This window comes from Anolis sagrei, chromosome 3 (genome assembly GCF_037176765.1).
Source record: "Anolis sagrei isolate rAnoSag1 chromosome 3, rAnoSag1.mat, whole genome shotgun sequence".
NCBI lineage: Eukaryota > Metazoa > Chordata > Lepidosauria > Squamata > Dactyloidae > Anolis > Anolis sagrei.
The window spans coordinates 44,963,160-44,974,073 of NC_090023.1; positions in this window are offsets into that span (position 1 = coordinate 44,963,160).

Genomic DNA, 10,914 nt, shown 5'->3' on the forward strand with positions numbered 1-10,914 from the left:
ATTGGGAGGTATTACATTTTTTAGAGAAACAACAGACATCTGGGTTTTTTTTCCTCCCCTGAATGATGGAAATCCTTGCTGATGTATATATATGGAGATGACTGAGAGGTAGATCAATACCAAATTTGCTGCCTAATATAATTATTAGCCAAGAGTAACTATGACTTGACTCTAGGCTTCCTTGAATGTATGGTTAGTTCATTTTTATAACTGGATCAACCAAATCTACATTTCCTAGTCTGGAAGGGTTTGGTGGGCAGTGCCCTTTTGTTTTGGAGTTGTAGTTCACCTACATTCAGAGATCATTGTGGACTCAAACAATGATGGATCGGGATCAAACTTGGCACAAATACTCAATATGCCCAAATTTGAACACTGGTGGAGTTTGGGGAAAATAGAATCTTGACATTTGGGAGTTGTAGTTGCTGGGATTTATATTTCACCTACAATCAAAGAGCATTCTGAACCCCATCAATGATGGAATTGAACCAAACTTGGCACACAGTTCTCCCATGACCAACAGAAAATACTGGAAGGGTTTGGTAGGCAGTGTCCTTTGGTTTTGGAGTTGTAGTTCACCTGCCTCCATAAATCACTGTAGACTCAATGATAGATCTGGACCAAACTGATACTCAATATGTCCAAATGTGAACACTGATGGTGTTTGGAGGTTGTATTTGCTGGGATTTATAGTTCAATCAAAGAGCATTCTGAACTCCACCAATGATGGAATTGAACCAGTCTTGGTACACAGAACTCCCATGAACAACAGAAAATACTGGGTTTAGTGGGCATTGACCTTGAGTTTTGGAGTTGTAGTTCACTTGCCTTAACCACACTGGCGTTCCCTGGCCACGCCCACCCTGCACCGCTCCATCAATTGCGGACACCCTCTGCTCCAGCCGCTCTGCTCTGCAGAGGACCCACCTGGGAGGCTTCTCCCTCCCACACAGGCAGAGCGGCCAGAGCAGACGGTGTCTGCAATTGGTGGAGCGGCGCCGGGGGGTGTGGCCAGGTCAAGCCACTCGGGCTGGAGAAATGCCCGGAGGGCGTAGTTTGGGGACCCCTGTTCTAGTGGTTAATATGAGAGACATTCAACGAGATATCTGATGTGGCTTTAAAAAATGTTTTTGTTAAATTAAAAAAACCCTAAAATCAGTAAATGTATGAATATTTATGAAGGTTGGGGGGATGATGCTTTGCTATCTAGTGTCATTGTATAAAAAAATGCAAGAAGATAACTCTTGTAGTTTTTTAAAAATGTTGTTTAGAAAAACTGTGGAAATTCCCCAAAAATCTATGGTTATGTGAAATGTTCTGACACTTGATGGGCTAATAGTGATAAATATGTTCTACCATTGTAGCAAGTTTCACCCAATATCTGTAAAAATGAGGGAGAAAGAAGCCCCTGAAGTTTCCCCATTTGCACAATTACTGTAATGAAAAAGTAACTAAAATGTGTTACACTTGTTACAGTCACTAAATTTTCACTAACTACTCATTAGAAACACTTTAGAAATAAAATGTCAGTGCCTCCTAATTTTATAATGAGTTTTGAAACTTTTTATTGATCACACAGCCTACACACACAATCACATAACAAGCTCTGTTTACTATGCTGAAAGGTAGTTTCCATGTGTGAACGTTATGCATAATAAATCTGAATTGCAAATTTATTTCCCAAACTTCCATATGTACTCCAAGATAATAAACCTTTTTTTGCATGGCAAATTGCCATTGTGGCTGTGGACATGTGTGCATGTAAATAAAATCATTTGTCAAGACAATATTCTAAAATATCTTTCCAAGGTATGTGAAGAATTAAAAGTAAAGATACACATTTCTTTATGATTTAGAAGAAGGTTACTACTGTCATTATTTTTATTTCTGCTTGGCTCTAAATTTAGATGATAAAGCATTTGTTCTGAGGCTTGTTTTATTAGTTGCTTGTTCTTTTACCTTTTTTTCCTTATCCAACGCTATGAATTGGAATTTACATTGATGGTGCTAATCAAAAATACCAATAAACCCTGTGTGCTATTGCTCGTTATAGAATTTTTCTCACTATGCAAGGAGGTGTTGGATGATTAATACAAATGAACATTGGTATAGAATAAAAGTACCCAATGGTTTGTCACAATGTGGCAAAACGCCATCATATTTAGTGCATACTGGAGTAGAGTCATCAGTTCTTCTAGATTTTCCACAAAGAATTTTCCCATTTTCCTCCTACCTATCTATGGAATGATTCACATCTTTTGAGGAAAGCAAACATAATTTGAGCAAAATTTCTATGTTGCCTATGGCTGAGGTAAGCTTGCAGTAGATCACTACTTCTATTACAGAAGAATGAATGTTTTTTTATGTAGATACATTTTGTTAATAAGGAGGTAATAGCAGCCCTGAGCCATTCTAGAAACTATGCACTGAAAAAAATAATAATAGTCAGGCCCGTAGCCAGGATTTTGTTTCGGGGGGGGGGGGGGATATGGGTATACTGAGCATGGTGATCAGATCACGATATGAATAAACATAACAGTATAAATAATGTACCAATAAGGCCTTCTTGCGGACCACCATGAGAATTTCGGGGGGGGGGGGCTGAACCCCCCCAAGCCCCCCCCCCCCCCTGGCTACATGCCTGGTAATAGTAGAACACTGCGGCCCGGAATTCCTTTCCATGGATAGGAGAGACTGCTTTTATAATAGGAAGTGACTTATGTGAAAAGGCCTCTTTCAGACCTAACTTTACCCCATTTATTTATTTAATTATTTATTTATTTATTTACAGTTTTTATATTCCGCCCTTCTCACCCCGCAGGGGACTCAGGGCAGATTACAGTATACACATATATGGCAAACATTCAATGCCAGTTGACAGACAACGAATACAGACAATACACAGAGGCTATTTAACTTTTTTTCTGGCCGCCAGGGGAGCTGCTGCTTTCATCGTCCATCAGCGACACCGATGAAGTTCTTCCACATTCCACATTCCCCGGAGTTTTCTTTATGGCCTCATAAATTAGTTAATTTAGCCTCCCACACAAGGTGGTACCTTATTTTCCTACTTGACAGATGCAACTGTCTTTCGGGTTGCAAAGGTCGACAACAGGCTACACAATGGCTGGACACCCACTCCAGCCCGGGCTGGCTTCGAACTCATGACCTTTTGGTCAGAGTGATCTTAATGCAGCTGACACTCAGCCAGCTGCGCCACATACATACATCTCATTCATATAGTCACAGACCTTGGTTCTGACTAAAATAAGGTTCATGCAAGTCATGCCATTTCCATCTTCTGTTTTAAAAAGTGCAGCATTGAAATGAAGATACTTCTCAGTCCAGGTTTTAGCCAGATAAAGATGTCTATAATGCTATGCAACATCTCATACCCCAAAAATTGATTCATTTGATACAACTCCAGAATCACTATTTGTCAGTGTAAAAAACACATTTCACAAATTTGCTCTCTGTTTTGGCTTCTTTGGCATCATATAAAAATATCACACTTCAGGATTGTCCTGGAATTATTCCTTCCAAACAGGAATATTCCACCAAAAAGAATAAATGAGAACAGTACATCACACTTTTCTCTAAGGGAAGTCTGCAATGTTATTGGGGCAGAGAGCACCGATAGCTGGAAGCAGTGCAAAAGAAATTATTTAATGGGGCAAATGGGTGCTGAAAGATGGGAGACCATAACAGGTTTGCTGGTATTTTTAAGGTACCAAATAAGCTGCTTCGTGGCTCTTATTTTGCAGAAATTCTCTCCTGCTGTGCTAATGAGGTGAAAAGTGACCTACCTGCTTTAGTTCCGGCTCCATACTTAGTAATGGTGTGACATGCTGAATAGCTAGCTAACTTCGTGTTCTGTATTTTAGATTAGATCCATCACTGAAATATAAAACAGATGTTCCTACATTCTCCAAAACAGCCTCTACAAAATTTCAGACCTTTCTATTCTTTCTTAATAATCCATTTCATTATAACAGACCTCACAATGAAGGACTGCTGCATGTTCGTCCCATTAATCACTCTTAGCTGTTTAAGGCTGTGTATATGACCTTAGTTGTATATGCTACTCAAAACATCACAAATTTCACTAAAAGCAATACATGTCACATATGGTCAAGACATGAATGCCTCTTTTTGTCTTCTTCATCACTCTGTGCTCTTCCTCAAACATGTCATTTTTTTCCCTTTATAGTTATGGAAACATAGGAAAACCAAGTTAAAGACTACATAGAAGGGATACAAGAAATTATGTTCTAGCAGCATTTTCTCCTAACCTTTCATCTTGATCTGTGGCTGGCATCTTCATAGTTTTCTTTTTTTTGCCTATCTCTAGGCTATCTCTAGGCAAATGTAATTTGGATATGCGTATTAATGAACCATACAAATCTCCAAATTATGAAATGAAAGTGCAAAGAATTGCACCCTTCTAGTATTTTCTTTCTGTCATGCACTGTGAAACACAACCATCAAAGAAAAGAGAAATAAAAAAGTAACCCATAGTTCAAGATTAGGATCTGGCCAAAGAGGTAACAAAACTCTTGCATTTTAAAGATTTTTTTAAAAAAAAAACTATGGTTTTTAGGAGGTGTTAACTTGGATCATATTGTATGCTGTATACTGGTACAGTAGTATATAGCAATAAGGAAGACTTCTCTGCTGCAGTACACTGAACACAGAAAAACCAGTCCATTGGAGACAGAAAATATTAAAATGGTAGCTTTTCCAGTCTGATTCATTATCAGAAGGAAGAACAAAGGGGACTGGAAAAATCCAACAGATGTGGCAAAGAAAAGAGACAAAGTCTCTAGATGAGAGTGATGTTTTTATTCTTGGAAATACCCCAATATGGTTTAATCTGAAAATGTTTTTAATCGCCTTTTTTAGGGGTCATTAAAGTAAAAGTAGACAATGTACAGCTAACAGTAATTATACTTTTCTTTCCCTGTGCATGGAGCTACAACTGGCAGCAACATTGACATTGCTTTAATGTTGCTCAAACCCAGGTTGTCACATTAATATGTGCATTTGCTGGTATTGTCAGCACTGCTGTTTTTGGTACAGTCTTCTCTGTTATTAATTGTGATCGTAATATTTTAGTGCTTTCACTGTATCATGTTTACTGTTCCATCTGCCTTCCCAGAAAAGGGTTTTGCAGTCCCTTGTCTCAGGAGGTTAAGAGGGAAAGATCTAAAGTACAGAAGGGAAGAACATGCATTGTAGCATGCTTCAAAGTGATCATATTCCACACAATTATTTTAACGCCCAATGTTTATCACACCAGGTCTTTAAAACGGGCAGCCCCACATTTTGGACTTCTTCTGCCACCTGCAGAATTCCGGGAAATGTAGTTTAGGGTGGGGCCTTTTGAATTCTCAGCCACAGATGTCCTTGCCTTCTCAAACTACATTTCCCAGAATTCTGCAGGTGGAAGAAGAAGACCAAAATGTGCGGCTGCCCACTTTAAAGCCCTAGTGTGATAATATGGTGTGATAGTGTGAATTATGATGACCTTCCTTCCTCTTTCCTTCCTTCCTGGTTCTGCATATTTATCTATCAGTGGAAAACTTGAAAACAGATAATGAATCTTTTGAGATTTAAATTTTCACCTAAACAAATAAAATCATTGAAAAATAATTTGTATCATATCATTGCAAGGTACCAATGGAAGACATTTCAAATTAAAAACACAATGGAAAAATATCTGAAGCTGTTAATGTTTTAATGATTCTTTAATGCTAGTCGTGTTCAGTTTCTCATTTCTCAGGAGAGCACTATTGGATACATTACTAAATATCCATTTGAATTAAAAGCACATGTACAACCACTCTCAAGAACTGAATATAGCATCAAAATGAAATATAAAGTATTCATCAACACTGATAGTTAGGAAGATGAAATGAACCTTTCAAACAAATGTATTTTTCTCTCTTTTGTGTATAAACTGTAGCAATATGCAAAGAAAAAGAATGAGACCTCCAGAACTACGAATTCATGTTGTCATTTATGTTGTTATTTGTCATTGGTAGTGCTTGCCAATGTTTTATACTGGGTAATGCAAATATTTTTAATCGAAATACACAAGCTTGGGGAACAAAATAGAAATCTTAGATCCTTAAAGCACATCAAAACTGATAGAAGTTAAGTGTATTGTTAAAAACTGAAATCTCAGAGGTTTTATTAAAATAACACTAAAGAGTTAATAGGAAATTTGCATGTTTGAAATGTATTGCCTGAAATAGTTAAGTTATCCAAAACCTCGTTATACCTTATATTTAGTCCTGTTTTACCCTTGTCTCATATGTGGTGATCCCCATTTCATTTTTCAAGGTAAACTCAAATAGCTGCAGAAGAATCTCTGCCTTCATCAGATCACTGTTTTAAAGAGTTTTTCTCCAAATGTGTCTTATAACAACAAGATAAGGCTCCTTTATGGAGACACACCCAATTGTAAAAATCGCAAATTGTGTGTCATCCTTATTTTTGGAGGGGAGCAAGTCAAAATGTCTTTGTCCACACATATTCAACTAATTTATTAAGCAATTCACTTGAGCTATTTATGTCATGTACCTCCTGACTTTTTTTTATCTGTAGCTGATGCTGTTCTATTGTGCTTTTTCCATTATGTTTTTGACAGTCTTTTAGTCATCAGCTCTAAAAATGGTCTTTCAGCCACCAACTAATAACAGGACTATTTGTACAAGCTCTCAGGGAGTAAACTCATCCTTAGGAAGTTGTTTACTGTTGCTTGCTTGTATTGTGTTCATTCTATTTAATCAGGCAGTGTAGTATCTCATAGCATTGCATGATCAATGAAAAAAAATGTTTCAAAACTCATTACAAAATTATGGGATGCCAGTGTTTTGTTTCTAAAGTGTTTCTAGAGAGTTGTTAGTGAAGAATTTGTTACCATAATGAGAGTAATGAAATTTCATTTCTTCTTCATTACAGTAGTTGTGCAAGTGGGGAAACTTCAGGGGCTCCTTTCTCCCTCATTTTTACAGGTACTGGGTTGAATGCTAGATGCAGGTGAAACATCAGGAGGAAATGCTTCTGGAACATGGCCATATAGTTCAGAAAACTCACAAAAACCCAGTGATTCTGGCCATGAAAGCCTTCAACAATATATGGGGGTGAAACTTACTACAACAGTAGAACATATTTACCACTGTTGACCCATCAAGTTTCAGAATGTTTCACTTAGCCATGGATTTTTGGAGAATTTTTAAAGTTTTTATAAACAACATTTTTAAAAAGAAAGACCTTCCTCTGCCAACAGGCTTTTGGGTAAGGGTAAGGGGAGGCTCTGGGGAGGGTGGGTGCGTTTGGGGGTGAGTTTTAAAGGCCATTTTAATGAATTCTGTTTTTACCACATTGTTATTATTTTTAACTTTTATATTGTTCTTTTTAAACAGTTTAATATGGATAGATGTTAGCCACTTTGAGTCTCCATGGGGAGAAAAGCAAGATATAAATAAAGATATCATAATATAATAATAATAATAATAATAATAATAATAATAATAACCTTACAAGAGCTATCCTCCTTGAATTTTCTATACAATGAAATGAGATAACGACAGATCATTCCCCCCAACTGTCTGAAATATTCATACTTCCACTGATTTTAGGGAATTTTTAAAAGTTTTGACAACAACAGAAGCCACAAGAGCTAGCTCATTGAATGTCTCTCATATTAACCAATAGAACTTCAGTTTAAGGATTTCTTCCAATCTAGAACAGAGATTTACTTACTAGAAGTATCAGTCAGTCCTCCTCCTTGCAGATTCAACAATTTCTTGGAATTCTGGCTAGCTGCTGCTACGGAGGGACAAATATATCTCTTACCCTGATTTGGGCTTTCTGATGCTGAGCAGAATTCTGGGAAATGTAGTTTAGGGTTGGGCCTTATGAATTCTCTGGCATAGGGACCCTTGCCTTCCCAAACTACATTTTCCAGAATTCTGTGCTTTCTCAGTTTCTTTCCCCGTGAACACTGCTTTCTCCCTGCTGCTTCCCTCTCCTAATGGTGAGAGGACATTGATTTGAAGAGGAATTCCAGCCTTTTTGGCTTTGCTTTGCTTGCTTGCACTAAACATGAAACTGACTTTGGGAGGCTTCTGAGATTTACAAAATTAAAATGAAAAGTGTTGGGTAAGTTTTGATTCTTTTTTTTATGTGGGCCATGTCCGTGCTGGCCCGTAGCCAGGATTTTGATTCGGGGGGGGGGGGCTGAGTTTGATACCCGGGGGGGGGGCTGAGTCTGAGTGAAAGAGGGTCTATGTTGCATCCCAGATCAAGAAACAAGATCATAAGATTAAATCCACCACAATGGACTGTAGGAAAAAACAATTCTTTTTTATTGATGAAAAATAGGTTACAAAAGAAAGTTAAATGCAAAGTCAAAAAAGCCACAATAGAAACAGAGCAGTCAGGAAAATCTCTGAACTTGAGCAAAATTCCAAAAACCACAATACAAGAACCAGGAACCTGTTAGCCTCTCGCTAACCATGTACTTGAAAACTAGAAGCCTCTGGGATTACCGGCCATGGAACACAGGAATTCTGCCAAGGCACAGCCACAGTCCCAAACGTTGCTTGATCTAAGGAGACACCCGGCAGGTGGCCTCTTAACCCAAAGAAACTATTCCTTGAAATGCCCCTTGACTTTGAAGCCTGAGCCTGTCTCTCCTGTAATCTATTTGACCTTCGTAGAAACTGTGAATCACTCCTGTCTCTTGTTATCTGCTCCCTTCAGTCCTCATTAAAAAACCCAGGTGGAGAGCTATCATGGCTGGATTCCAAAACATTTTCATCCAGCTGTTCAGTTTCGCTTTCCCCGCCGCTGACCTCAGCATCAACACCAGATTCCACATTGTCAGGGAAAACTACACGTTCAGTGGCTTGCTCAGTTGGAAATACTATCAGAGAATCAGGTTCACACAGATCAGGCTGAACCCCAACTGTCTACCCTAGCAAACCTTTTGTATCATTACCACAATACCCCCATGCATATGGGATATATTGAGCATGGTGATCAGATCATGATATGAATAAACATAACAGTTTAAATAATGTACCAGTAAGGCCTTTTTGCAGACCACCATGAGAATTTGGGGGGGGGGGCTGAAGCCCCCCAAGCCCCCCCCCCCCCGGCTACATGCCTGTGTCCAATGTTAGATATTTGTAATTTGTTATTTTAGCTCTGTTTTATAAATATTATTAGTTGTACTGTTATGAGAAAGTGAAAGAACAATGATACTATATAAAGCAATAAATATTATATACATCATTAAAAAAACTAATAAACCATAGATAAAGCCTAGCATCTAAAAGTAAGCAAATAAAAAGTGTAATAAATAGGCTGTGCTACAGCATTACTTTCTTTTCTGGGCTTTGATTTTGTCATCTCTTTCTATTGTACTCTACAGATGACAGCATCTTTCTTTGTTCTGCAGAATTCCTTAGTAGTAGCTGGAAATAATTCATGCTTCTCTAATATAAATAACTCTAGACTATGCCTCCTAAATATTATTTATAATAAAAAGATGCTTTCCCATTGTTATTATTGTTATCAAGCAAAGGTGAATTTTGATAGCCAGCAGAGGTGTATTTGTAACTATATACTGATTAAGCTTAAAACCTGCTACTGCTTATAAACAGAAAATTTGACAATTTCACAGAATCTTCTCTGAAAGCCCTGTTGGAATGATCAGCTGACATGAAACTGGAAGCTTCGTTTTTGCTCACTATTTTATGCTTTCAGGCTACATGCTAAGGATTATCTTTTTCTTTCATCTAATTATAGCGTGCTTCAGTAGTACCATTTCATCTATAACATGTCCTGTGATAGCTGATGTTATATACTTGAAACTGCAGAACTGCCTTTATTAGCTCACAGTCTAGTGATGGAAGTATTACAAACTAAAAGAAAGAAGCACACAGGAAGGCTGATAATTGAATCGGAAGAATAACTGCCATCTGAAGGAATTTGGCATTGGACAACTTTTTGGTAAGTTATGTCAAGGACAGCATTAGGAATATAACCACTCCAAAGTACATTGAAATGGTTCTGCATGTTCTGAAACTTTTGGTCTCTCTCCCCACTCCCACCTAAGTGACATGAACAAAATATAGGGTCTATCCTCTCAAGTAAACCTGAATTAATCTGGAGTAAACTGGGATTTCCCAGTTAATTCCAGATTAATAAAACACCTGGGAAAAATTCAGACTTTAATATAAGGTCTGGATCTTTCCAGGCGTGAGCCCTGTGGGGATTAACCTCTAGGACTGCTTTCATGATCCTAGGGGTCAATCACCACTGAGATCTTGGTTCTTTAGTCTCAGCCTGAAGGAGCAGGGTGGCATTGCCACCCTCCCCTCCCAGCCTCCTACTGGATGAGCTCCCTCTGTCAGCTCTGGCTCCCCATTCGGGGATATAAGAGAAGCCTCCCACAAGGGTAGTAAAACATCGAAATATCCAGTCGTCCCCTGGGCAACGTCTTTGCAGACAGCCAACTCTTTCACACCAGAAGCGACTTGCAGTTTCTCAATTCGCTCCCGGCATGAAAAAAAATATCAATGTAATTCTTCTCATAAAGTCAGTCCTGAAAATGAGACGCAAAGGAGCAAAGACAACATATACATTCAGGATTGTAATGTTAATATCAAATAAAATGTTTTAGCATCAAATCATCATCCAGAGTTACAGTGGCAAACATATATATATATATATATATATACACATACATACATACATACATACATACATATGTTTGTTGCTGTGACTTTGTAATATATATAAATAAGTACTTATACATTAATTAGTCAGTGCTTTAGATTTAGAATTTGATTTTACTATAGTGTTATAAAAGTCAGTTGGTTTGCACAATTATTTATA